The sequence below is a fragment of the Hemiscyllium ocellatum genome, chromosome 3 (genome assembly GCF_020745735.1).
Source record: "Hemiscyllium ocellatum isolate sHemOce1 chromosome 3, sHemOce1.pat.X.cur, whole genome shotgun sequence".
In the NCBI taxonomy this organism is placed as follows: Eukaryota; Metazoa; Chordata; class Chondrichthyes; order Orectolobiformes; family Hemiscylliidae; genus Hemiscyllium; species Hemiscyllium ocellatum.
Window position 1 is genome coordinate 37,337,130 of NC_083403.1, and position 24,678 is coordinate 37,361,807.

Below are 24,678 nucleotides of genomic sequence, written 5' to 3' on the forward strand. Positions count from 1 at the left end.
TAAACAGAAACTAAATTATAGGAAAGATGCAGTGGGAGCAAAGCATGTATGTTCTTATCTCAGTGCAGATAATGCTGGAGAATTTTGCATCCCATTCACGATGAGCCATTTAAAAAGATGCACAGCATGTCAGAGGAAAGCCAATGCAGGTTTATTTAATTTGTTTCCTAGTTGATTAATCTCAAGGAGACCACAATTCATCCAACTTCTATGAATGGTAACGTTTAATATGTAGGCATTGAAGATTCTCGGTGACAATTACACTACAAGCCAAAGCTGGCAGGGAGTCTCATCAAATCAGTGACCCATCAATTGATGGATTTGTAAGAAAGATTAAGTAGTCGTGTCCTACACTGTTATATAAAAAAATAAAGATTGTCAAGCATGAGGTTTTAACAATGCTAAGTATTTGCCTGGAGAGTCTTAGGGAAACCCTTCAACCAGACTCACCTAATGCCAGTGAAATGCTTTCAACAAATTTTATTTCAAAACAGTATGAGGTTTAAATTTGAACTGGTCTGCCACGAGACATGATGAATAATCTAAGAACAAAATACTGCAGATGCTAGAGATCTGAGATCCAAAGAAAAGTCTTACTAGACTTGAAACATTAACTGCTTTGCTCTCTTTTATAAGGCTGACAGACCTGCTGAGTTTCTCCAATGTTCTTTTTTTTAATTACAGTGAATGATCTGCCTGTTTTAACCTCTAACCGATTTTTTTATCCGTTGAAGAGAATCAGTGTAAAACAGTTTGCCGATTCTCCACCACCCATTTTGCATTGCATCCCAATAATTGATATCCTCAACTCTCTCTCCAACAACAATCACATTTGTCACTCTAATTGCTTCCAACAAAATATTAAACAAATAGTGACAATGCAGTGAGAAGATTCCTCCATCACTGCCTCAAACAGAATTATGGGTAATCTGAAAGGACACAATTTATGATTTTGATACAAATACTATAAGAGTAACCTTCTGTCTACATTCCAAAGACATGACCACTAGAGGCAAGCTTCCATCATTAAGGTAAAATTAAAATTTCCTCCAGCTGTTCAGCACATACGTGTTAAATAAATTCATAGGTTTATTGATTCACTAAGAGTATGTTAAAGAAAAATATATTTATGGAAATACACTGGCTGATAGGTAATGGTTTATAGTAGAAAATATTGACTTAAACTGAGGAGAGAACAATACTTATTAGGTGAAGGGTACACAAATAAATTAATACCTGGAGTCTAAATATTGTTGAATCTCACACAATTCAATTTCAGATACATTCTGTTACTGAATGATCGTTTTCAGTTGTCTTTATGATGCAATCCTTACGATAAAAGAAGTGGCTTGAATTTATGGCTGGTGATGTGAGCAGACAAATATTTAATTAGCTTGTGTAAAATCTCTTTGGCCATTTTTCTATAGCAGCCAGGACATTACTAATTCTCACCAGGCTATAAATACAAAGAACTGTGGATGCTGGAAATCTGAAACAAAAAGGGAGTATGAGAGAATCACAGAAGGTCTGGTGGCATTTGTACAGGGAAAACAGATTTAATGTTTCCAATCCAGTCCTTCTGACAAAAGGTCACTGGACTTGCAACATTAACTCTATTCCCTTTCTACAGATGCTGTCAGACCTTCTGTGTTTCTTCAGCAATTTCTGTTTATGCCTTTGATTAAATTGAAAAGAAAATCATATCATGAGTTTACTTATAAAAATTACAACATAACCATTCATATTATCTGTTCTAACCAAGTAAGTTAGCATTGGCAATGACTTTATTGAGGAGTCAGAATACAATTAGGAATTTGGTTTATCGAAAATAAATTTAGTACTCAAATAATTGGAGACAAATGTTGACTGCAGTTGAAGATTGTGAGATAACAACTTTCCTCAGAATTGTAGTCATGAATCATTATGTTTTTGGCCATATTAAAGGATATTAGTGTACTGTGCAAATCACCCCGACAAAACAGGAGTGTGATGACTATTCATTGTCCAAAACTTAAATTTCCCTAAATGCAAATGTTTCTCACATTTTAGTGAATATTGTTAGATAAGTACAAAACAAAGAGAATGCAATTTATGCATTCTGGCTATTTTTATGAAGTATATCAATGTAATGTACAAACAGCATGCAATATTTCTTGATTTTTCAGAATTGTAATATGCCTCGTCTGGAGTTGATTTGGCTTATTCAACATAAAGTAACTATTTTTATAGCACCCATGACTGTGAGCTGTTTTCCATAAACTGATTATTTAAGTTTTTTTTAAAATTGTTAATGGTTTTAGATGCGTATACTCGGTCATCTCATTGGAGGGAATCTGAAAAATGGTGAAAACGCAAGCTTGTGAATTACAATGATTTTACACAAAAAATACTTTGTCTACTCCTCCTCCTTAATCAGTTATCCCAATAACAATGTTGAGTGATAGATCTGAGATCATTCATAACTCTTGCCTTAAATCATATTAACTCATTAGTTAGTTTTGCTTAATTACACAATTCACAAAAGAAAGTGAAGTTCCATGTGTACGCTGACAACATCTGCCTCATCACACTGTCACTGACACCTACAACATTGCTGCACTATTCAATTACCTTTTCTCAGTGAAGCAGAACTCGAGTAGCTCATGAATGGAAAAGCGAAACCCATTTTATACAGTTTGTGTGTCCACTTCTATATCTCTACCACTGGTTTAATCAACCTTCCTTACTGCTCATTCAGAATGGACTTGCTGATGCACAACAGCAACATTCTGATTGTTGTTAAGCTGAGATTCCTGTGCTATACTTTATATGTTATCAAGATCTCTTCCTTACATACTGAGTGCGCCCCACTAAAACTTAAATGCAGCTTCATCACCTCAGGGACGGATAGTTTAAATGCTGTTCTCAAATGTCCATGTGCTTCCCTGAGGGAAACAGTATACTGTAAATGTGAGTTGTCTGCTTAAGCTCATCTCTCCACACATTATCAGCAAGTTGACCAGGTCCTTGTGTCACCATAAATTGAGCTTGTCATTAAAAACTTCCAATCGTTTTGAGGATTCTTCTCAAAACACAAAGGCAGTTCTCACATTCTGGATCATCACAATTCTCCAGTCCTGTTGTTCTCCATGATTTTGATCATTCTTCTGTCGCTCCTCTCCATTTCAGATTTGTTTTGAATCCTCTGAATTGCCTCACATTTGGTATAGAAATCTATTCCTGTACTGTAAATATTATAGGCAATCTTGCTCTTCAAACGTGCCCTCAGTCTTTTTCATAAGTGCTTGATTTCCATGATCATCCCATTATGTAAATTATTTATCAGGGTGAAAATAAATTGGGATTGATTTAAACATTTGATGTGACACTTTCTGTAAATCCACATACAGTCCTTCTATGGGCTCCCCTTTACTTGTTTGGACAGAATACATTCAAAGAACTCCAATAAATTGGTTAAAAATATTATTTCCCTTTTATGGAACAATGCTGACTCTTCCTGATTACTTTGATTATTTTTTTTCAGAGCACAGCTATAATCTCTTTACAGATCAATGGAGAGGTTCTATTTATTACTTTCAATCTTTCATCAATCAAGAGAACTTTGAAAATTCAACACCTTCTTTAAGGTCCAAGAATGGAATCCACTTGGACTTGGAAACTTGTCAGCCCACAGCATCATCAACTTGTTTAGTAATGCTTTCCTCATGGTTGTAATTTCATTAAGTTTGTCACCCCTTCCAACCTCCTGAATTATAAATATTTCTGTGGGGAAAAAATGTCATTTCTTAGCGAAGACAGTAGCAAGATATTTGTTTTATCTGCCAATTCATTATTATCAACCATTAACTCCCTATTCTCACCCTCTTGAGGACCAACATTCACTTTTACTTCCTTGTTTTCTTTTTAAATTCCTGTAGTCACTCTCACTATCTGCTTTTGCATTTCTAGCTAGCTTCCTCATGCACTCTAATTTCTTCTTCCTGTTTACACTTTCCATCATTCTCTGCCATTCATTATGTTCTGACACTTGATATACAACTGATCTTTGTGCAGTTATATGTCTTTCCTTTAAGTCTGATGCTTTTCTTCTTTACCAAACTGATGATGATGGATCTTTCATTCAGAATTTTTCATTAAAGTACAAATGTGCTTATTCTGAATACTCTGAAATAGTCCCTTAAGTGTCTTCCATTGAGTCTCTACTAACTTCTATCTTAATAGGCCAGTTCATTTCATTTTCATGCCCATAGAGTTGTCCTTATTTCTGTGTAAAATACTCAGCTTAGATCCATATGTCTCCCTTTCACACTGGATGTAAATTCAATAGTATTGTGGTTCTGCTGTCTCAGAATGCCTTTACTCTGATGCCTATAATTTATCCTGTGAAATTACACAGCAATAAGGCTAATAACATGTTCTCTGGTTAGTTGCAGAATGTACCAGTGTAAGAAAATATCTCAAAGTGTTTTATTAACTCCTCAGCTAAGTTTCTAAAACCATTCTGATTTTTTTCTAGTTTATATAAAGATTAAAGTCACCCATAATTATTGCCATCCCTTTACCACAAGCATGTAATATTTATTTTTATCTACTTTGTCCCACATCTCAGGTACTTTCAGGGTGCCCGTAGACCACTCCCATTGATGACCTATTTCCCCTACTATTCTCCACCTCCCATTAAATATATTGTGCCCTTTTTTCCTGAAATAAGAACATTTCAAAAAATTGCGGTGTCTTTGATTAACAATGCTACACACCTACTACTACTGATCTTCCTTGAATGTCACCTACTCTCTATATTCAGGACCCAATGCTTGTTATCCTGCAGCCACATCTCTGTGATGGTGAACATTTCATATTTATTTATTTCAATATGTGTTATCAATTCATGTATTTTGTTATGAATGCTGTACATATTCAGATACAGAGCCTTTTATTAAAGTCTTTATTTTTAAATCTTTGTTACATCTAGTCTTGATTGTTGGCATATGAGAAAGCTTTTCTCTCTGGTCCTTGATACTATTCTGTGACTTTCTTCCTCATTATTATTTTCCTCTCTTATCTTTATTTTGAAACACCACAACTTCCTTGCCCCTGCTACCTAGTTTAAAATACTCTTTAATTCTCTAGTTAGGAGATTTCCAAGAATACTGATCCCAGCTTGGTTCAGATGTATTCTGCCCCAATGGTACCACCACTGCTTTCCCCACTATTGGTGCCAGTGACCCACAAATTGCAACTCACTTCTCCCACACACATTTGTGGGCCTTCTGTCCATCTCTCTAATTTAATCAATTTCCATGCAGCTCAGGTAATAGTCCAGATTTAATAATCTGTTTTCTCAACTTAATGCTGAGCTCTTGATACTCTCTATGCAGCACCTCTTTCCTAGATCTACCTATGTTGTTACAAGATATAAGATGTAATAAATTGAATAAATAGCTCTTGGAAATAGATAAATTTCTGGGACCTGATCTGGTGTATCCCAAGACCTTTTGGGATATTAGGGAGGAAATTGTGGGGCCCCTTGCACAAATATTTATACCATCTATAAGTACATGTGAGGTGCCAAATGACTGGAGGATGGCTAATGTTGTGCCTTTGGTTAAGAACTACAGACCTATGAATCTGACTTCAGTGTTGGGTATGTCTTTGGAGATGGTTTTGAGAGATAGGATTTATATGCATTTGGAGAGGCAAGGAATGATGAGGGATAGTCAGCATGGCTTTGTGTGAGGGAAATAGTGTCTCATTTAGGAGGCTGAGAGGATGATTCAGAGGAGTTATAGAGAGGTAGTCACACCTAAACTACAGCATAAATGTATCTGGGTGACTGTCAGAAGAGGGAATGGGAATAGGCAGACAATGCAGGGATCTCCTGTGACCATTCTCCTCAATAATAAGTATACCGCTTTGGATACTGTTGAGGGGTAAGACCTACCAGGGAAAGCCATAGTGGCCAGGTCTCTGGCACTGAGCCCGGCTCTGTGGCTCAGAAGAGAAGAGGGGAGAATAGGAGAGTGATAATAATAGGAGATTTAATGATTAGAGGAACAGAGAGGAGATTCCGTGGTCGCAAACGAGACTCCCAGGAGATATATTGCCTCCCAGGTGCCAGGGTCAGGAATGTCTCGGATTGAGTCTATAGGATTCGTAAGGAGCAGGGGGAGTAGCCAGAAGTCATAGTATACATCTGTGCCAATGCCATGACTGGGAAACGGATGAGGATCTGAAAAGTGAATTTAGGGAGTTAGGTTGGATGAGCAGGGTAATAATCTCAGGATTGCTACCAGTGTCTCACACTAGTGAGGCTAGGAACAGATAGTGAGTGCAATTGAATGTGGCTGGAGACCTGGTGTAGGAGGGAGGACTTCAGATATGTGGATCATTCAGATACCTCCGGTGGAAGGTGGGAACTTTTAGGGAGATGGGGTTGCACATGAACTGGAAGGGTGCTAATACCCTGGACAGGAGGTTTGCTTGAGCTGTTTAGGCAGGTTTAAACTAGTTTGGCGGGGTTTGGGAACCAGAGCTATGGATCAGAGGTTGAGGTACCTGGTGAACAAGCAAATACAGCGTGCAGAGAATCTGTGAAGAAGGGTGGACAGCTAAAAGTGCAAAATGCAGTCAGTGTGATAGGCTGAGATGTGTCAATTTTAACATAAGAAGTGCTGTGAATAAAGGGGATGAATTTAGCTTTTGCCTGAAACGTCGATTTTCCTGCTCCATGGATGCTGCTGTGCTTTTCCAGCACCACACTCTCAACTCTAATCTCCAGCATCTGCAGTCCTCACTTTGGCCTATATTGAATTTGGTGCTTGGCAACGAACCACGCCAGATGTCAGATATGTTGGTGGGAGAGCATCTTGGCGATAGTGACCATAACTCCCTAACCTTTACTATAGTCATGGACAGGGATCGGAGCAGATGGTATAGGAAAGTACTTAATAGGGGAAGGGGGAATTACAATGCTATTAGGCAGGAATTGAGGAGCATAAATTGGGAACAGAAACTATCAGAAAAATGCACAACAGAAATGTGGAGGTGGTTTAGGGAGCGCTAGATAGGTTTGTCCCACTGAGGCAAGGAAGAGATGGTAGGGTGAAGGAACCTTGAATGACAAAAGATGTGAAACATCTACTCAAGGCAAGTAAGGAAGTTTACTTAAGGTTGAGGAAGCAAGGATCAGAGAGTGTTCTGGAAGGTTACAAGATAGCCAGGAAAGAGCTGAAGAATGGACTTAGAGCTAGATGGGGGCATGAAAATGCCATGACAAGTGAGATTAAGGAAAACCCCAAAGTGTTTTACACTTAGGTGAGGAACAAGAGGATGGCCAGAGTGAGGAGATAGTGGAGAGAACTTGTACCTGGATGCTTGGTAAGTACCCCATGGTAGGCTCATTCAGAATGTAAGGAGGCATGGGAGAGAGGGAAATTTGGCTGTCTGGTATAGAATTGGCTGGCCCACAGAAGACAAAGGATGGTTGTATATGGAAAGTATTCAGCCTGGAGCTCAGTGACCATGGGTGCTCCACAGGAATCTGTTTTGGGATCTCTGTCTTTTGTGATCTTTATAAATTCCTTGGATAAAGAAGTGAAGGTTGGTGAGTAAGTTTGCTAATGTCACAAAGGTAGGCGGAGTTGTGGATAGTGTGGAGAGCTATTGTAGGTTGCAGTGGGACATTGACAGGCTGCAGAACTGAGCTGAGAAGTGGAAAATGGAGTTCAAACTGGAAAAATGTGAAATGATTCATTTTGGAAGGTCAAATTTGAATGCAACTTACAGGGTTAAAGGTGGGATTCTTGGCAGTGTGGAGGAACAAAGAGATCTTGGGGTCCACATCTATATATCCCTCAAAGTTGCCACCCAAGTTGATAGAGTTATTAAGAAAGCATATGGTGTGTTGGCTTTCAATAGCAGGGGTTTGATTTCAAGAGGCACAGGATTACGCTGCAACTCTATAAAGCCCTGGTTAGATCATACTTGGAATATTGTGTTTAGTTCTGGTTATCTCATTACGGGAAGGATGTGGAAGTTTTATAGAGGGTGCAGAGGAAATTTACCAGGATGCTGCCTGGACTGGAGAGCATCTTATGAAGGAAGCTGAAGGAGCTAAGGCTTTTTTCACCGGAGTGAAGAAGGGTGAGATATGACTTGATGAATGTGTACAAGATGATGAGAGGCATAGATAGAGTGGATAGCCAGAGACTTGTATTCTAGGGCAGAAATGGTTATCAGGAGGGGACATTATTTTAAGACGAATGGAGGAAGGTTATGGGGAGATGTCAGATGTAGATGCTTTACACAGAGGGATGGATGCATGGAATGCACTGCTAGCAGTGATAGTTGAGCCAGATGCATTAGGGACATTTAAGTGACTCTTGGATAGGCACATGGCTGATAGTAAAATGAAGAGTATGTGGGTTAGTTTGGTCTTAGAGTAGAATAAAAGGTTGGCACAACATTGAGGGCTGCAGGGCCTGTACTGTGCTGTACTGATCTATGTCCTATGTTCTTTTTTTTTAGACTTACAGTGTGGAAACAGGCCCTTCGGCCCAACAAGTCCACACCGACCCGCCGAAGCGCAACCCACCCATACATTTTACCCCTTACCTAACACTACGGGCAATTTAGCTTGGCCAATTCACCTGACCCGCACATCTTTGGACTGTGGGAGGAAACCGGAGCACCCGGAGGAAACCCACGCAGACACGGGGAGAACGTGCAAACTCCACACAGTCAGTCGCCTGAGTCGGGAATTGAACCCGGGTCTACAGGCGCTGTGAGGCAGCAGTGCTAACCACTGTGCCACCGTGCCGCCCGTTCTATGTTCAAACTTGATTGAGTTTTTTGAGGAAGCAACCAAGAAGATTGAGAGCAGAGTAGTGGATGTTGTTTACTTAGAATAAGTTTTTTTCACAAAGTTCCACATGTTAGACTAAATAATAAAGTTAAATCATGTGGGATTCAGGGTGAGCTTGTAAATTGGATACAAAATTGGCTTAATGGCAGAGACAAGCACTGTTGTTGGAGGATTGTTTTTTGGACTGGAGGCCTGTGACCAGCAGTGTTCCACAGTGATCAATGCTAGGCATACATTTGTTTGTCATTTATACAAATAATTTAGATGAGAATCTAGACAGTCTGGTTATTCAATTTGCAGATGATGTAAAAATTGATGGTAGACTGAAGAAGATTATATAAGATTATAAAGTCATCTTGATCAGTTGGGTCAATGGGCTGAAGAGTGGTAGATGTTGTAGAATAAGAGATGTAGGGGTTCAGGTACATAATTCTTACAAGTTTGCATCACATATAAATAGATGGTTAAGAACGTGCTTCGCATGCTTGCCTTCATTGATCAGACCTTTGAGTTCAGGAGTTGGGACATCATGATGGGGTTGTGCAGGATGTTGGTAAGGCTTCTTCTGGAGTACTGTGTGCAGTTCTTGTCACCCAGTTATGGGAAGGATATTATTAAACTGGAGAGGGTTCAGCAGAGATTTACAGAATATTGTTGGGGGTGGAGGGATATAAGAAGATAGATTGGGATTTTTTTCACTGGAATGTAAAAGGTTGAGATGTGACCTTACAGAGGGTTATAAAACAATAAGGGGTAATGATTAGGTGAATGGTAGGTATCTTCACTCGCCAGATGGGGGTTTTCAAAATTAGGGAGTATACATTTAAGGTGATAGGAGAAAGATTTAAAAAGACATGAGAGACAATTTTGTACGCAGAGAGTGGTTTGTGTGCAGAATGAATTTCCAAAGGAAGTGGTGGATGTGGATACAGTTGCAACATTTAAAAGACATTTGGGTAAGTACATGAATAAGAAACATTTGGAGGGATATGGAGCAAGTGCAAGCAGCTAGGACTAGTTTAGTTTGGGATTGTGGTCTGCATGGACTGATTGGACCAAAGGAACTGTTTCCACTGTATGACTCTATGATTCTCTGAATGCTACATGGTTCAGTGCTGCAGCCTCACCTGTTGACAAGCATTTTAGTGAAGGAATCAAATGTGTGGCTATATTTGCTGAACACACAAACGTGGGTGAGTTTTGAAGAGGGTGGAACCAATGTTTAAATGGACATAGACTGATTTAGCAATTGGTCATTGGTAGGTGGAGGACAATGTGGGAAAGCATGTACTTGTGCATTTGGCAGGAACAATAGAAATGCAACAAATTATTTAAATCATGAGAGATTACAGAATACTGAAGTATAGAGGGATCAGGATTATCATTAAAACTTGATATGCAGCAATAGCGAGTGACTTAAAAGGCAGAATAAATGATGCTATTCATGTATCAAGAGATCCGTTTATAATTTTGGTCTCCTCATTGAAGAAAAGACATGAGTGCATGAAAAGCAGTTTAGGAAAAGCTCAACTGATTCCTGGGTGAGGGGTTGATGATGGAAGGAAAATGTTGAACAGATTGGATTTGTTGAGTTTTAGTGGTGGACTCTATTGGCATTCAAAAGCATGAGGCATGGATTTGGTGAACAATTGTGATGAAAATGTATAATGTTTTATGATTATTTGGGACTTTTTTTCTCAATTTCTAGATTTGAAATATTTTCGTTTATTTTTATTGAAGTTGATGGTGACTTTATTAAAATGTGAAAGTCAATTTTTGATTACTTTAGAAAGTTGAAAGGAGTTAAAAAAAACCTTTTCAAGAAAACATGTGACTTTGGTTAATTGACTAGCATACTACATAGGGAAATATTTGCTGGAGATTTTACTAGGTGGAACTTGAGCCGCCTACAGAGGAGTCAGAAGGCTATGAGTCACTAGCAGGTTGAGTTCAGAAGCAAATAATGTCTTCCATTAGAACGGCACTTTTTAACTTTCAGCAGCCTCTCAGCCAAAAAAGTTGAAAAAAATAAAAATAAATCAAAGAACTGCAAATTCTGGATATCAGAAACAAAAATAGAAATTTCTGAAGAAACTCAACCAGCCTGGCGGTATCTGTGGAGTGAACTCAAAGTCAAGGTTTCGGGTCCAGTGACCCGAAACATTGATGAACCTGAAAAGATGTCTCACGCCGGATGTAGGAGTTCAACTTGTCAAGGTGGGAAAAAGCCCTAAACTTTTCTTAGAGTCCAGTGATGAAAATCCACTGAATTAGCTTGGCTGATCAGGACTGCACCTAGACGTAGTGAGATAGCAGAGGGGTCATCAATGCTGTGGCTGTAGATACAAAGCTGCAGAGTAATTGATGAGGAATAAATGTGCAGCAAGCCCAGGATAAATGTGAGGCAACCTTTGGCAGCTGCCAAACAGTATCCACTAGAAGAAGTTACAGCTGAATGTGCTGTCAGAATCTGAAAGGGTTTCATGAGGCCCAGAGTCTAATCAATGCCATTTCCCTTGGCTGACCAAAGCATAATGTCAGTGTAAACTGAGGATGACCTGGGAGACAGTTACAGGATACCAACTGATCTATCCTGAAGGATAGGATGGCCAGCCATTCTGATGGCCATCAAGATGGCAGCTGGACAAAAATTTTATGCACCACACTGCTTCCAAAGATTCACCAGGGACCTGTGTGGGATCACTCAATCCTCAACATACAAAGGCTGTTACTGATGTAATTTGTGACTGATCACACCACTCCATCTCATTCCTCTGTAATGAGTTCAGTGGTGCAGACTGGCCAGGAGGCTTTGGCAATAGGGATGTGTTCCCCCAAGTACAGAGGGCTGCACACTGCCATACCATATCGCAGCTGACCTTAACAACAGAAAAGCTGTCAATCACATCAATGTACAGGTCATCTTTAATCACCAATGCTACATTTTAGAAGTGCTGTGGCTATCCAGGGAACAGCCAGGGAGCCGACTTCCTTGAGAACTCCAATGTTTTCATTCCATGGGCTAAATATTCCACAGGGATGGTTACTGTGAGACAACCATCTGCAAATAAGGCTGTCATGAACCCGCTGACTGCAGTCAAACATTGATACATTGCGACAATACAAAACAAAGAACTGTAGATGCTGGAAATCTGAAACAAAACAGAAATTACTGTGGAAACTCAGCAGGCCAGGCAGCACCTGTGGAGAGAAGGTAGAGTCAATTTTTGAGTCCAGTGACCCTTCTTCAGAATCTAGATATAATGCAGCTCTTTCTTTGATCAGACCCAGGAACTGTTGGAGATGCAATCCAGATGCTTGAATCAATAAAGATGTTCCTTGTAGTACAGTCCAGATGGAATGCACCACATAATCTTTGTATGCTGTGCTCGACTCAACTGGAGTAGGCAAGATGGATATTGAAGAACTGGAATATTAACATCGGTCTTCAAGGAAAGAAGATGAGGACATTGTATAAGAGAAATATTGTCCTTAGCATGATAGAGCACTGCAGCTTCAGATACAACAGGTCAGAAAGGACTTAATTGGCAGCTGGTCCCATAGACATGAGCTGGATACAGTGATCACTCATTGACTGAACATTTGGAGTTGGGCAAAGGGCAAATTGTCCATGTCTGTTACCAGAAACAAATGCAATTATTTTCTGGTTGCTTTTAGTTTCACCACTTCAGGTTATTTCCTGACTGGATGGACTTCAGCGAGAAAACTCATAAGAGCCACAGGGAGAAACCCTATATGAAACTGTTTGAAACTGACACTTTGCTGATGTTTGGTAAAAGTCAGTCCTATTTAATCCAAATCCAACAGCATTTAGATTCTATTTACCAAATAGAACTTGTATTTCGACCTTGCACAAAGACTTCTTTTTGTCGTCTTGTATTTTGTTTTCTCTGTGAATTTGTTCTTGAGTTTTAATTTTCTTTTCCTTATACTGACCACTGAATTTTTTTTAGACTATTTAATTGATCTGCTTAAACAGATTGGCCTTGTTCGATGTGTGCAGAATGGTACTTAGGGAGAACGAGCACGAGGCTTGTAGCTAGACTGAAGCAAGACATAAAGAACATGGACCAGACTGAAATATTTATATAAATGCCAGAGTAAGAGGACTGAATGAATTTGGGAACTCTGAGTCAGGGAAGACTGCATTATATGATTAACTTTAGTCAATAAATATAAGCGCAATGAGCAAAATTGAAAGATAAACAAGAATAAGTGAATCAGCACTGCATCACTTCCTTATATAAAATATTGAAATACTTGTGTTTGATCTGTAAACATGACCTTGAGTTTCCTCGTGCTTGTCATTTCAAATTCCTACCTTTCTCCTGTTCATTCCTTGGCCTGTTAAAATAATTGACCGAATTAAATGCAGTCTTGAGGAACAGGATACTGTCCTTCAACTTGTGGCTCCGTAACCTTCTTGATTCAACATTCAATTTAACCATTTTAGATCATAACCTTTCATTGATTTTGCTTCATTTCTTTTCGGTTCATCTTTTTCCTCATTTCCTTCTCTATTCCCTATTTTGCATTTATTGTGGTGTTATCTAGCTATTCACACCTCGTTTGGACTCCCCTTTGCTGCTACTCCATTCCACTTTTGTACCATTAAATATTTTGCCTTTTTTTCAGTTTTGATGAATGGTTACAAAACCAAAGAGATAACATTGCTGATTTATGTCCATTGGTATTGCCTGAGTTGCTCAGTATTTGTAGTACCTGCTATTTTCATCTCAAATTTCAGCCTCAGTAGTATTTTGCTTTTATGCATTATCTGAAAATTTATACAATGAGAATAAGACAGAAAACAATAATGTAAACATTATGAACAAAGTGCAACTAAATGAAAAGTTACAAAAAGTAGTTGTAACCCTCAGAAAGTATTCAATATATCCTTGTAACTTGCGTGGTGGATGCAATTTAATTATAGCTGATTTCATGGTGGAGTTAATGTCTACTTTTACTGCATCTGATGGATATTTTATGTTATTGACCCTGATAATGCCCTATTGCATCATTGTCTGCATCACTTTTACATCCCATTTGTTATTAAGATTTTTAAAATGGGTATAATTATAAATGCAGTATATTGATTGGACCAGTCATCTCACAAAAGTTAATAAAGATTTAAAAATACTCTTCTTCAATGATTTGGATTTGCTGGTGTTGGACTGGGAATGTTTAATGTTAAAAATCGCCCAACACCAGGTTATAATGCAACAGTTTTATTTGGAAACACTAGCTTTAAGCTGATGAAGGAGCAGAACTCCGAAAGCTAGTACTTCCAAATAAACCTATTGACTGCAACCTGGTGGTGTGAGATTTTTAACACGCTTTTTAAATGATTTGGCAGTGAACAGAATGCATTTTAAAATTTACATCAAGATATGTATATGAACTGGAAAGGTCAAAAGATAAGTATTCTCATCAAAACATAAAGAAAAAAAGAAATACGGAGATTTTTTAAAAGGAGCAAAAATTGGAATGGGGACAGCCCAAAGGTTCATCAAGAAGGGTTTTGGAAGCATTGGTTTGGGAAGTGGGGAATGTCAGGATAAGCACAGGGTAAGGAATGGAGTCAAATATTCTAGACGTAGGTCAAATAGAACTCTGGGGGAAAACTGAGCAAAGAAGAAAAGAGGAATGAAGAGTCTGGAGGACTAATATTAGAACAGCATGAGGGCGAGATATTGATAAGTATGTCTGGGGTTCAAAAATGTCGTATGTAAGATAATAATTATACAATAAAAAATTTAAACCAACCTGCATGTATTATACAAATAGGGAGACTGTAAGACTGGCTTTGTATTAAGCTCTGAAGACTCCAAAAGTTGATCGTTGAACATCAGGGAATTTGAGCTTCTGATATTACAGGAAGTTGTTTGAATTGTGGTTTCTGGTGTGTCTGGATCCTGTGATATCTAAGAATGTGAAATTCTATAGAGAATCCAGCTAGAGGCATAACATGGAAAGGTGATGTTCAATAAAGGACTCTGCACAACACTTACCAATTTTTGCATGTTACATAGATTATGGAATAGGTACTTAATTTCTGTCAATCATAGACTGCTAGACAGTCTGGTATATCAAACTTGGGAGAAATTTGTAAAATGTGAGTGTATTTGCGAAGTACTTGAGAGCGAAATATGTTTTTGGACAAAAGGTAGAGTCATTTCAGGTCCTGAATGACATGGGCAATGGAGACAAATTTGGGTAAAATGAGTGAGATTTTGAGTGAGACCCTTCTCAACACTGAGGTACAAAATTTGTATTTTTCAACCGTGTCCCTGACATCAAGATGAAATTCTCACTAGTGAGCAGTGAGAGGTATGTAATCAAGGATTAGTGTATATCATTACCCTCATTTCTCCTTAATGCTACCTCATTAATGTACAAGATTGCATTTTTCTGTTGGTAGAAGCTAAATGTCAAGAACTTACAACATGGAAGTCTGAGCTAGGAGATGATGATTCCAGCTCTTAGCATGTTCCTCTGGACCTCTAGCTCGGACACCAGTCACCAACTCAAGGTATACTCTGTAAGAGGCATTCATCCCCATATGCAAGGGTATTGGCATCCAATATGCATGAGTCTGACCACATCATCACAGCACACCTCCGAAACACTTACAGTGTCCTTCTGCATGTCAATTCTGCACTTTTGGGTGCACCAGCATCTCTCATTGGAATGTTGCTACAAAGACACTGTGTACAGTGTTGGGACCCTGGATTCTATCTTATTGTTGTTTGCTCATTCCCTTACCCCTGAGTCACTCAGGGTGTTCACAGAATCATTGCCTTGTATTTCCACATTTTGTCCTCTCAGTCAGAGTTAACAAGCTCATAGTTCTGTTCAGGTCAGGGCAGGCAAAAAGCCAGGTAGTATGTTAAAGTTGTCAGCAGGTGGGTTGGGCAGTAGGACACTATGCTATTTTGATTCATGGGAGATACTCTTCAGGTAGGAGGTCTCAGCACTTGAGTCAATGTCCGTCCAGGGCTTGGACATGGTCAGTTAGCTGTCCGGGGGTGGGGGGAGGGGTGGGTATTAGCCACATTTGATTTTTACCTCAACGCCTGGAGTAATGGGTTATGGACAGCCTTGAGGGGCCAATGTGGGCAGTCCGGGAAATTGCAGGAGCACAGTTAGGGAGCTGCACTTAGATCCTCAAGGGGCTGCTCACTCATTGTTCAGAGTTGTCTCACTATGTTTCCCAATGGGGGTAGGCCATGGTCAGTTCTGTGGTACAGCCATGAAATATAAAAGGAGGGGTTATCAGGGGCCATTGCTGCAGGAGGGGACTGAATAGTGGGGACCACAGGCAACATACCAGCTTGCAAAGGGGATTTCAATAGAGAAGGGGGGGAGGGGGACTGTAATATGTAAGGATGGGAAACAATAGAGCTTATAAAGGCAGGATGGCATCGATAGGGGAAGCAGTTTAAAAGGGAGAAGAGCAGACAAAGGAAGCACATGGTGAGGACAGTGCAGGAGAGAGACAGAAAGAGAAAACCTGCACAGTTACTGCTTTTGCTGTTTGAATTTGTGTATCGCTGGATATCGGAGTGCATCTGGGAAAATTAACAAACAGTGAAATTCACAACTAATCTTGGAGGAACTGTTGGGCGAAGTTCACAGCACAGAATCAGATAAGATAATTGTTGTTTTAAGTCTGTCCAACAGAAAGGCTGCAGTAGTGGGTACAGTGGATTCTTTCTTGATTATATGTCTTTGGATATAAGTCTCTTGATTAAACTTAAAATATAAGCAATAGCTATTAATTTAACCTGGGGCAGTGTTTGTAGAGGAATAAGACGTGGTATTTTCTGGGTTGGTAGATTGTAAAGGAGCAAAAATGGCCTTTGCAGTGAGATGTACTTCTTGTCAGATGTGGGAGTTTGAAGAGAGTTTGAGGGTTACTGCGGATTATATCTGCCATAAATGCTGATGGATACGAATCTTATCAGATCAATTGGATCAGTTGGAGAGACTGTTAGAAGCGATGAGGAATTTGCAACAGCAACAGTACGTGATGGATGGCAGTTATAGGAAGGGGGGAAGTCTCAGATACAGTCACATCGATGGGTTAACTCCAGGAAGGGTAAGAGAGGTAGGCAGCTAGTGCAGGTGTCTTTTGTGGATATACCTATTTCAAACAGGTATGCTGTTTTGGAAAATGTCGGGGGTGATGGACTCTCAGGGAAACATAGCATGAACAGCCAAGTTTCTTGTATTGAGACTGGCTCTAATGCAACGAGGGGTACGTCGGCTTCCAAGAGATCAATTGTGTTAGGGTATTCTGTAGTAAGAGGTACAGACAGATGTTTCTGTGGCCAACAGAGAAAAAGCAGAATGGTGTGTTGTTTCCCTAGTGCCAGGATCAAGGATGTCTCAGAGAGGGTGCAGAATGTTCTCACGGGGGAGAGGGGCCAGCAGGAGGTCATTGTCCACATTGGAACCAACGACATTGGAAGGGAAAAGGTTGAGATTCTGAAGGGAGATTACAGAGAGTTAGGCAGAAATTTAAAAAGGAGGTCCTCAAGGGTAGTAATATCTGGATTACTCCCAGTGCTACGAGCTAGTGAGGGCAGGAATAGGAGGATAGAGCAGATGAATGCATAGCTGAGGAGCTGGTGTATGGGAGAAGGATTCAGATTTTTGGATCATTGGAATCTCTTTTGGGGTAGAAGTGATCTGCACAAGAAGGACGGATTGCACCTAAATTGGAAGGGGACTAATATACTGGAGGATATTCCCAGAAATACATCCAAGGAAGTTATTTGGGTGGAACTGAGAAATAAGAAAGGGATGATAACCTTATTGGGATTGTATTATAGACTCTCCAATAGCCAGAGGGAAATTGAGTAACAAACTTGTAAGGAGATCTCAGCTATCTGTAAGAATAATAGGGTAGTTATGGTAGGGGATTTTAACTTTCCAAACATCGACTGGGACTGCCATGGAGAGGAATTTCTTAAGTGCGTACAAGACAATTTTATGATTCATTATGTGGATGTACCTACTAGAGAAGGTGCAAAACTTGACCTACCCTTGGGAAATAAGGCAGGGCAGGTGACTGCGGTGTCAGTGGGGGAGCACTTTGGGACCAGTGACCATAATTCTATTAGATTTAAAATAATGATGGAAAAGGATAGAACAGATCTAAAAGTTGAAGTTCTAAATGGGAGAAAGGCCAATTTTGATGGTATTAGGCAAGAACTTTCAAAAGCTGATTGGAGGCATATGTTCGCAGGTAAAGGGACGGCTGGAAAATGGGAAGCCTTCAGAAATGAGATAGCAAGAATCCAGAGAAAGTATATTCCTGTCACGGTGAAAGGGAAGGCTGGTAGGTTTAGGGAATGCTGGATAACTAAAGAAATTGAGGGTTTGGTTAAGAAAAAGAAGGAAGCATATGTCAGGTATAGACAGGATAGATCGAGTGAATCCTTAGAAGAGTATAAAGGAAGTAGGAGTATACTTAAGAGGGAAATCAGGAGGGCAAAACAGGGACATGAGATAGCTTTGGCAAATAGAATTAAGAAGAATCCAAAGGGTTTTTGCAAATATATTAAGGACAAAAGGGTAACTAGGGAGAGAATAGGATCCCTCAAAGATCAGCAAGGTGGCCTTTGTGTGGAGCCACAGAAAATGGGGGAGATACTAAATGAATATTTTGCATCAGTATTTACTGTGGAAAAGGATATGGAAGATATTGACTGTAGGGAAATAGATGATGACATTTTGCAAAATGTCCAGATTATAGAGGAGGAAGGGCTGGATGTCTTGAAATGGTTAAAAGTGGATAAATCCCTGGGACCTGATCAGGTGTACCCGAGAACTCTGTGGGAAGCTAGAGAAGTGATTGCTGGGCCTCTTGCAGAGATATTTGTATCATCGATAGTCACAGGTGAGGGGGAAGACTGGAGGTTGGCAAACATGGTGCCACTGTTTAAGAAGGGCGGTAAAGACAAGCCAAGGAACTATAGACCAGTGAGCCTGACCTTGGTGGTGGGTAAGTTGTTGGAGGGAATCCGGAGGGACAGGATGTACATGTATTTGGAAGGGCAAGGACTGATTAGGGATAGTCAATATAGTTCTGTTCATGGGAAATCATGTCTCACAAACTGGATTTTTTTGAAGAAGTAACAAAGAATATTGATGAGGGCATAGCAGTAGATGTCATCTATATGAACTTCAGTAAGATGTTCGACAAGGTTCTCCATGGGAGACTGATTAGCAAGGTTAGATCTCATGGAATACATTTGGATACCGAACTGGCTCAAAGGTAGAAGACAGAGGGTGGTGGTGAAGGGTTATTTTTCAGACTGGAGACCTGTCACCAGTGGAGTGCCACATGGATTGGAGCTGGTTCCTCAACTTTTTGTCATTTACATAAATGATTCGGATGCTCGTATAAAAGGTACAGTTAGTAAATTTGCAGATGACACCAAAATTGGAGGTGTCGTGGACAGCGAAGAGGGTTACCTCAGATTACAACAGGATCTGGACCAGATGGGCCAATGGGCTGAGAACTGGCAGATGGAGTTTAATTCAGATAACTGTGAGGTGCTGCATTTTGGGAAAACAAATCTTAGCAGGGCTTTACACTTAATGGTAAGGTCCTAGGAAGTATTGCTGAACAAAGAGACCTTGGAGTGCAGTTTCATAATTCCTTAAAAGTGGAGTCACAGGTAGATAGGATAGTGAAGAATGTGTTTGGTATGCTTTCCTTTATTGGTCAGAGTACTGAGTACAGGAGCTGGGAGGTCATATTGCGGCTGTACAGGACATTGGTTAGGCCACTGTTGGAATATTGCGTGCAATTCTGGTCTCCTTCTTATCGGAAAGATGTGAAACTTGAAAGGGTTCAGAAAAGATTTAGATTAGATTACTTACAGTGTGGAAACAGGCCCTTCGGCCCAACAAGTCCACACCGACCCGCCGAAGCGCAACCCACCCATACCCCTACATATACCCCTTACCTAACACTACGGGCAATTTAACATGGCCAATTCACCTGACCCGCACATCTTTGGACTGTGGGAGAAAACCGGAGCACCCGGAGGAAACCCATGCAGACACGGGGAGAACGCGCAGTCAGTCGCCTGAGGCGGGAATTGAACCTGGGTCTCTGGCGCTGTGAGGCAACAGTGCTAACCACTGTTACAAGGATGTTGCCAGGGTTGGAGGATTTGAGCTACAGGGAGAGGCTGTACAGGCTGGGGCTGTTTTCCCTGGAGCGTCGGAGGCTGAGGGGTGACCTTATGGAGGTTTACAAAATTATGAGGGGCATGGATATGATAAATAGACAAAGTCTTTTCCCTGGCGTCAGGGAATCCAGAACTAGAGGGCATTGGTTTAGGGTGAGAAGGGAAAGATATAAAAGAGACCTAAGGGGCAACTTTTTCACCCAGAGGGTGGTATGTGTATGGAATGAGCTGCCAAAGGATGTGGTGGAGGCTGGTACAATTGCACCATTTAAGAGGCATTTGGATGGTTATATGAATAGGAAGGGTTTGGAGGGATATAGGGTAAAAACAATGACTGCAGATGCTGGAAACCAGATTCTGGATTAGTGGTGCTGGAAGAGCACAGCAGTTCAGGCAGCATCCAAAGTGCAGCAGTCGACGTTTCAGGCAAAAGCCCTTCCTGATGAAGGGCTTTTGCCCGAAACATCGATTTCGCTGCCAATTGGAGGGATATGGGCCAGATGCTGGCAGGTGGGACTAGATTGGGTTGGAATATCTGGTCGGCATGGACAGGTTGGACCGAAGGGTCTGTTTCCGTGTTGTACATCTCTATGACTCTATGACTCTACTCTACATGTAGTTCATCCTATAGCCAGTAACTGGCACCACCCTGTAACTAGACTGAACTCAACAATCCCCATGCCTCTGCCATCATGGCATTAGAGCATCGATGGGCAGCATAGAGGAGTGCAGTCTCATGCACATTTTCAACATACTCTGAGTTACTGGCACTCTTACATCCCAACTGTGTTATGGCACTCCTGCGATCTTTGTGCCAGTTTGGCCATGCCAACCTACTGCTCCTGTACCTCCTTGTGTGTACCAATGGAGTCACAAATTGCCAACAACGTGGGGTTCTCTCCTGCTTAAGGCTGAACAAGTGCCTATATCTTCCATGAGCTTCTTCCATGACCAGCACCGAGACACTGCATTGCTGTGCTCCCGAGCAGGTGATGACAACTCTCCCTTTGCTAAAATACCTGCATGAGTTGTATATATCTGAGCTTAGATGCAGCTTTGCTGGTGCTTCCTCAGATATCCGTGCCCTCTTCCTCAGAGTTGGAGAAGGAACTGTGTAGTAGCACCATCCTCTTGACCGGGAAGACCGTCTGTGCCCAACCCATCAGGTGACTTGCAGGAGATAAAACAAACAATGTGTAATGACTAAGGTTGAGGCATGTTAATACTACATTCACTGTGTGGGCAATGGGCAGGTAGCAGGAAGTGAACAATGCTCATTATTATCAAACCAAAGAGCCACAGTTGCTGGAAATGTGAAACAAAATCAGAAACCGAGGGAGAAACTAAACAAGTCTGGCAGCATCCGTGGAGATAGAGTTAATGTTTTGGGTTCAGTGATCCTACTTGTTTTAATATTTCTTACTTGATTGGCAGCATTTTCACCAGGATCCTGTCTTCATAATGGGGTGAGGAGCCAAATATTGGCCACTCAACTACATCTCCTAGCTCTTCTGGATCTATTATAGTCTGATCTTTTTTCTTCTAAGTTCCAAAAGGTAGAGATTGACTGACTGAAATGATAGTGGATGGCACAGTTCTTAGTGTTTGCACAGGTGGGAGTAATATGTTGAGATTTCCTCAGTGAGTGGATGAGTAGATAGCGTCGAGAACAGGAAGGGTTAATGGAGTGGGGGTGGAGGAGTGTGGAGAAGGCAGATAGTGAGAGAGGGATTCAACAGTGAGGGTGGTGAAACATGGGTGTTAGTGTAAGGCAGTTCAGACTGCTAGCATTTGACTGAGTGCAGTACCACCTCTTAAATATGGCACCAGAGATCCTGGACTATCTCAGCAGTGGGTGAATGTGTCTGCCTATGGCGTGCAGGAGAATCGGACTAATATCAAACAAGAGGACATCATAGGTATATGGCACCAAGCTAATGGGGAGAGTTTGGAATGATAGCACAGGAACATGCATTCAGCCTCCAGGAGAGAAACACTCCAGGAAACTTGATGAAAGTGACACTTAGCGGATTTCAGCCTTCAAACTGCCACTCACTTAATTTGAAAACTATTCCACATGCGTGCAATTAAAGATGCAAGGAGAAAAATAAACTGCAATGTGATGCATGAGGGCGAAATAAAGATTGTAACGTGATTTGATTGGCACTAGAGTTGATGCAAGAGAAAGTGAAGAAGCACTCTTAGATTCATAATTTATAGAACAAAAATGGAAGCTGATACAGACGGGATATAAACTGAGAGTCAGATCTGGGGAGATGGAAAATCATGAGGGAATGTGATGAAATATTCAGATAAATGTAATGAAAGAGGCATGACAAAGTTCTGCAAAGGCAAGACAGGACAATTGAAACACAACAAGGCTATGTAAACCCTTGAGACTATTCCACCATGAAATGAGATCTTGGCTCACTTGCAATTCTTTGTAATTACCTTTGTCCCATATCCTGTAATGTTTGCAGAAACAAACGTTTATCAGCTCCAGATCTAATTTGATGACTAATCTGTCCCTAAGGACTATTTATAGAAGCGAGTTCCAATCTACTATGACCCTTTACATGTCAAAATATTTCCAACCTTTTCTTCTGAATGTTCTGATTCTAACTGTTTGATGATGCTACCTAGCCTTTAGTTAGTCAGAGAGACATAGAGTCCTACAGCGCAGAGACAGGTCTTTTGCCCCAAATTGGTCCAGGCTGACTGAAAAATCCATCCATTCTCACCCCATTTCCTTCTAATCCTATCCTATCCTTGGATTCGTCCAAATGCCGTTTAAATGTTGTTAATGACCTGCCTCAACCACTTCCACTGAGAGCTCATTCCATATGCGTACCACCCTCTGTGTAAAAATGTTGCCCCTCAGGTTCCCTTTTATTCTTCCCCCTCTAACCTTAAACTGATTTCCTCCAGTCCACGATTCCCCAACCCTGGTAAAAGGACTGAGTGCATTCACTCTATCTATGCCTCTCATGGTCTTATACACTTCTATAAGGTTGCCCCCTCAGTCTCCTGCACTCTAAAGAAAAAGGTTCCACCTTGTCCATTGAGTCCAGGAACATCCTTGTAAACGTTTTCTGCACTCTTTCCAGTTTAATAACATCCTTCCTATAACAAGGTGGCCAAAACTAAACACAATATTCCAAGGGCAGCCTCAGCAATGTCCTGTACAACGGCAACATAACTTCCCAACTTCTATACTCAATGCACCAATTGATGAAGACCAGTGTGCCAAAAGTCTTCTTCATTCCCTTGTCCACTTGTGACTCCACTTTCAGAGAACTGTAAACTTGAACTCTAAGGTTCCTTTGTTCCTCTGCAGTCCTTAATGCCCTACCATTCACCATGAACCTCCTACTTTAATTTGACTTTTTAAAATGCAAGACCTCACCATTACCTATATTAACCTCCATTTGCCATTTCTTGGCCCACTTCCCCAGCTGATCAAGGTCCTGCTGCAATTTCTGATAGCTTTCCTCACTGTCCATGATACCACCTATTTTAGTGTCATCCACAAACTTACTAATCATGCCTCGTATATTCTCATCCAAATCATTGATATAGATAACAAACAGCAATGGGCCCAGCACTGACCCTTGAGGCACTCTACTAGTCACAGGCCTTCACTCTGACAAGCATCCTTCCACTATTACCCTCTGCCTTCTGCAATCAAGCAATTTGCCAGCTTGCTCTGGATTCCATGTGATCTAACCTTCCAGAGCAGCCTACCATGTGGAACCTTATCAAAGGCCTTATTGAGATCCCTATAGATTATGTCTACTGCCCTGTCCTTGTTAACCTTCCTGGTCACTTCATCCAAGAACTCTAATAAATTTGTGAGGCATGGTCTCCCACTCACAAAGCTATGCCTAATCAAACCCTGTCTTTCCCAATGTGTGTATATCTTAACCCCTCAGAATCTTCTCAGTAACTTCCCCACCACAGATGTTAAGCTTACTGGTCTATAGTTCCCAGACTTTTCTTCACAGCCCTTCTGGAATAATGGCACAACATTCGCTACCCTCCAGTCTTCAGGGACTTCACCCTTGATGATGCAAAAATGACAGCCAGGGCCCCTACAATTTCTTCTCTAGTCTCTTGCAGTGTTCTTGGATATTATCTGGTCAGGTTCTCCAATTTGCAGTTGTTGTTCATATCTGCTCTGTCTGTGGCTCTTGAAGTCTCAAAGTTCAAACAAAATACCCTTTAAATTTCCTACACAAATTTATTTAACTTCTTTTCAAGACTTAAACTTTGGAGTGCAGCTATCATTCCAGTAAAACTACGCTGATCTCCTTGGCCGACTAATATATCCTTCCTGCAAAGCACTCTAGGTGTAGTCTTTATTTGATTCATCCACAGGATGTGAACATCACTGGGTAGGTCAGTAGTTATTGTCCCTCCCTGATTGCCTAGAGGGCAGCTGAGAGTCAACTGCATTAGTTGTATCACACAGAGTCAGCAAGATGTACAGCATGGAAACAGACCCTTCAGTCCAACTCATCCACGTCAACCAGATATTCTAAACTCATCTAGTCCCATTTGCCAGCACTTGGCCCATATCCCTCT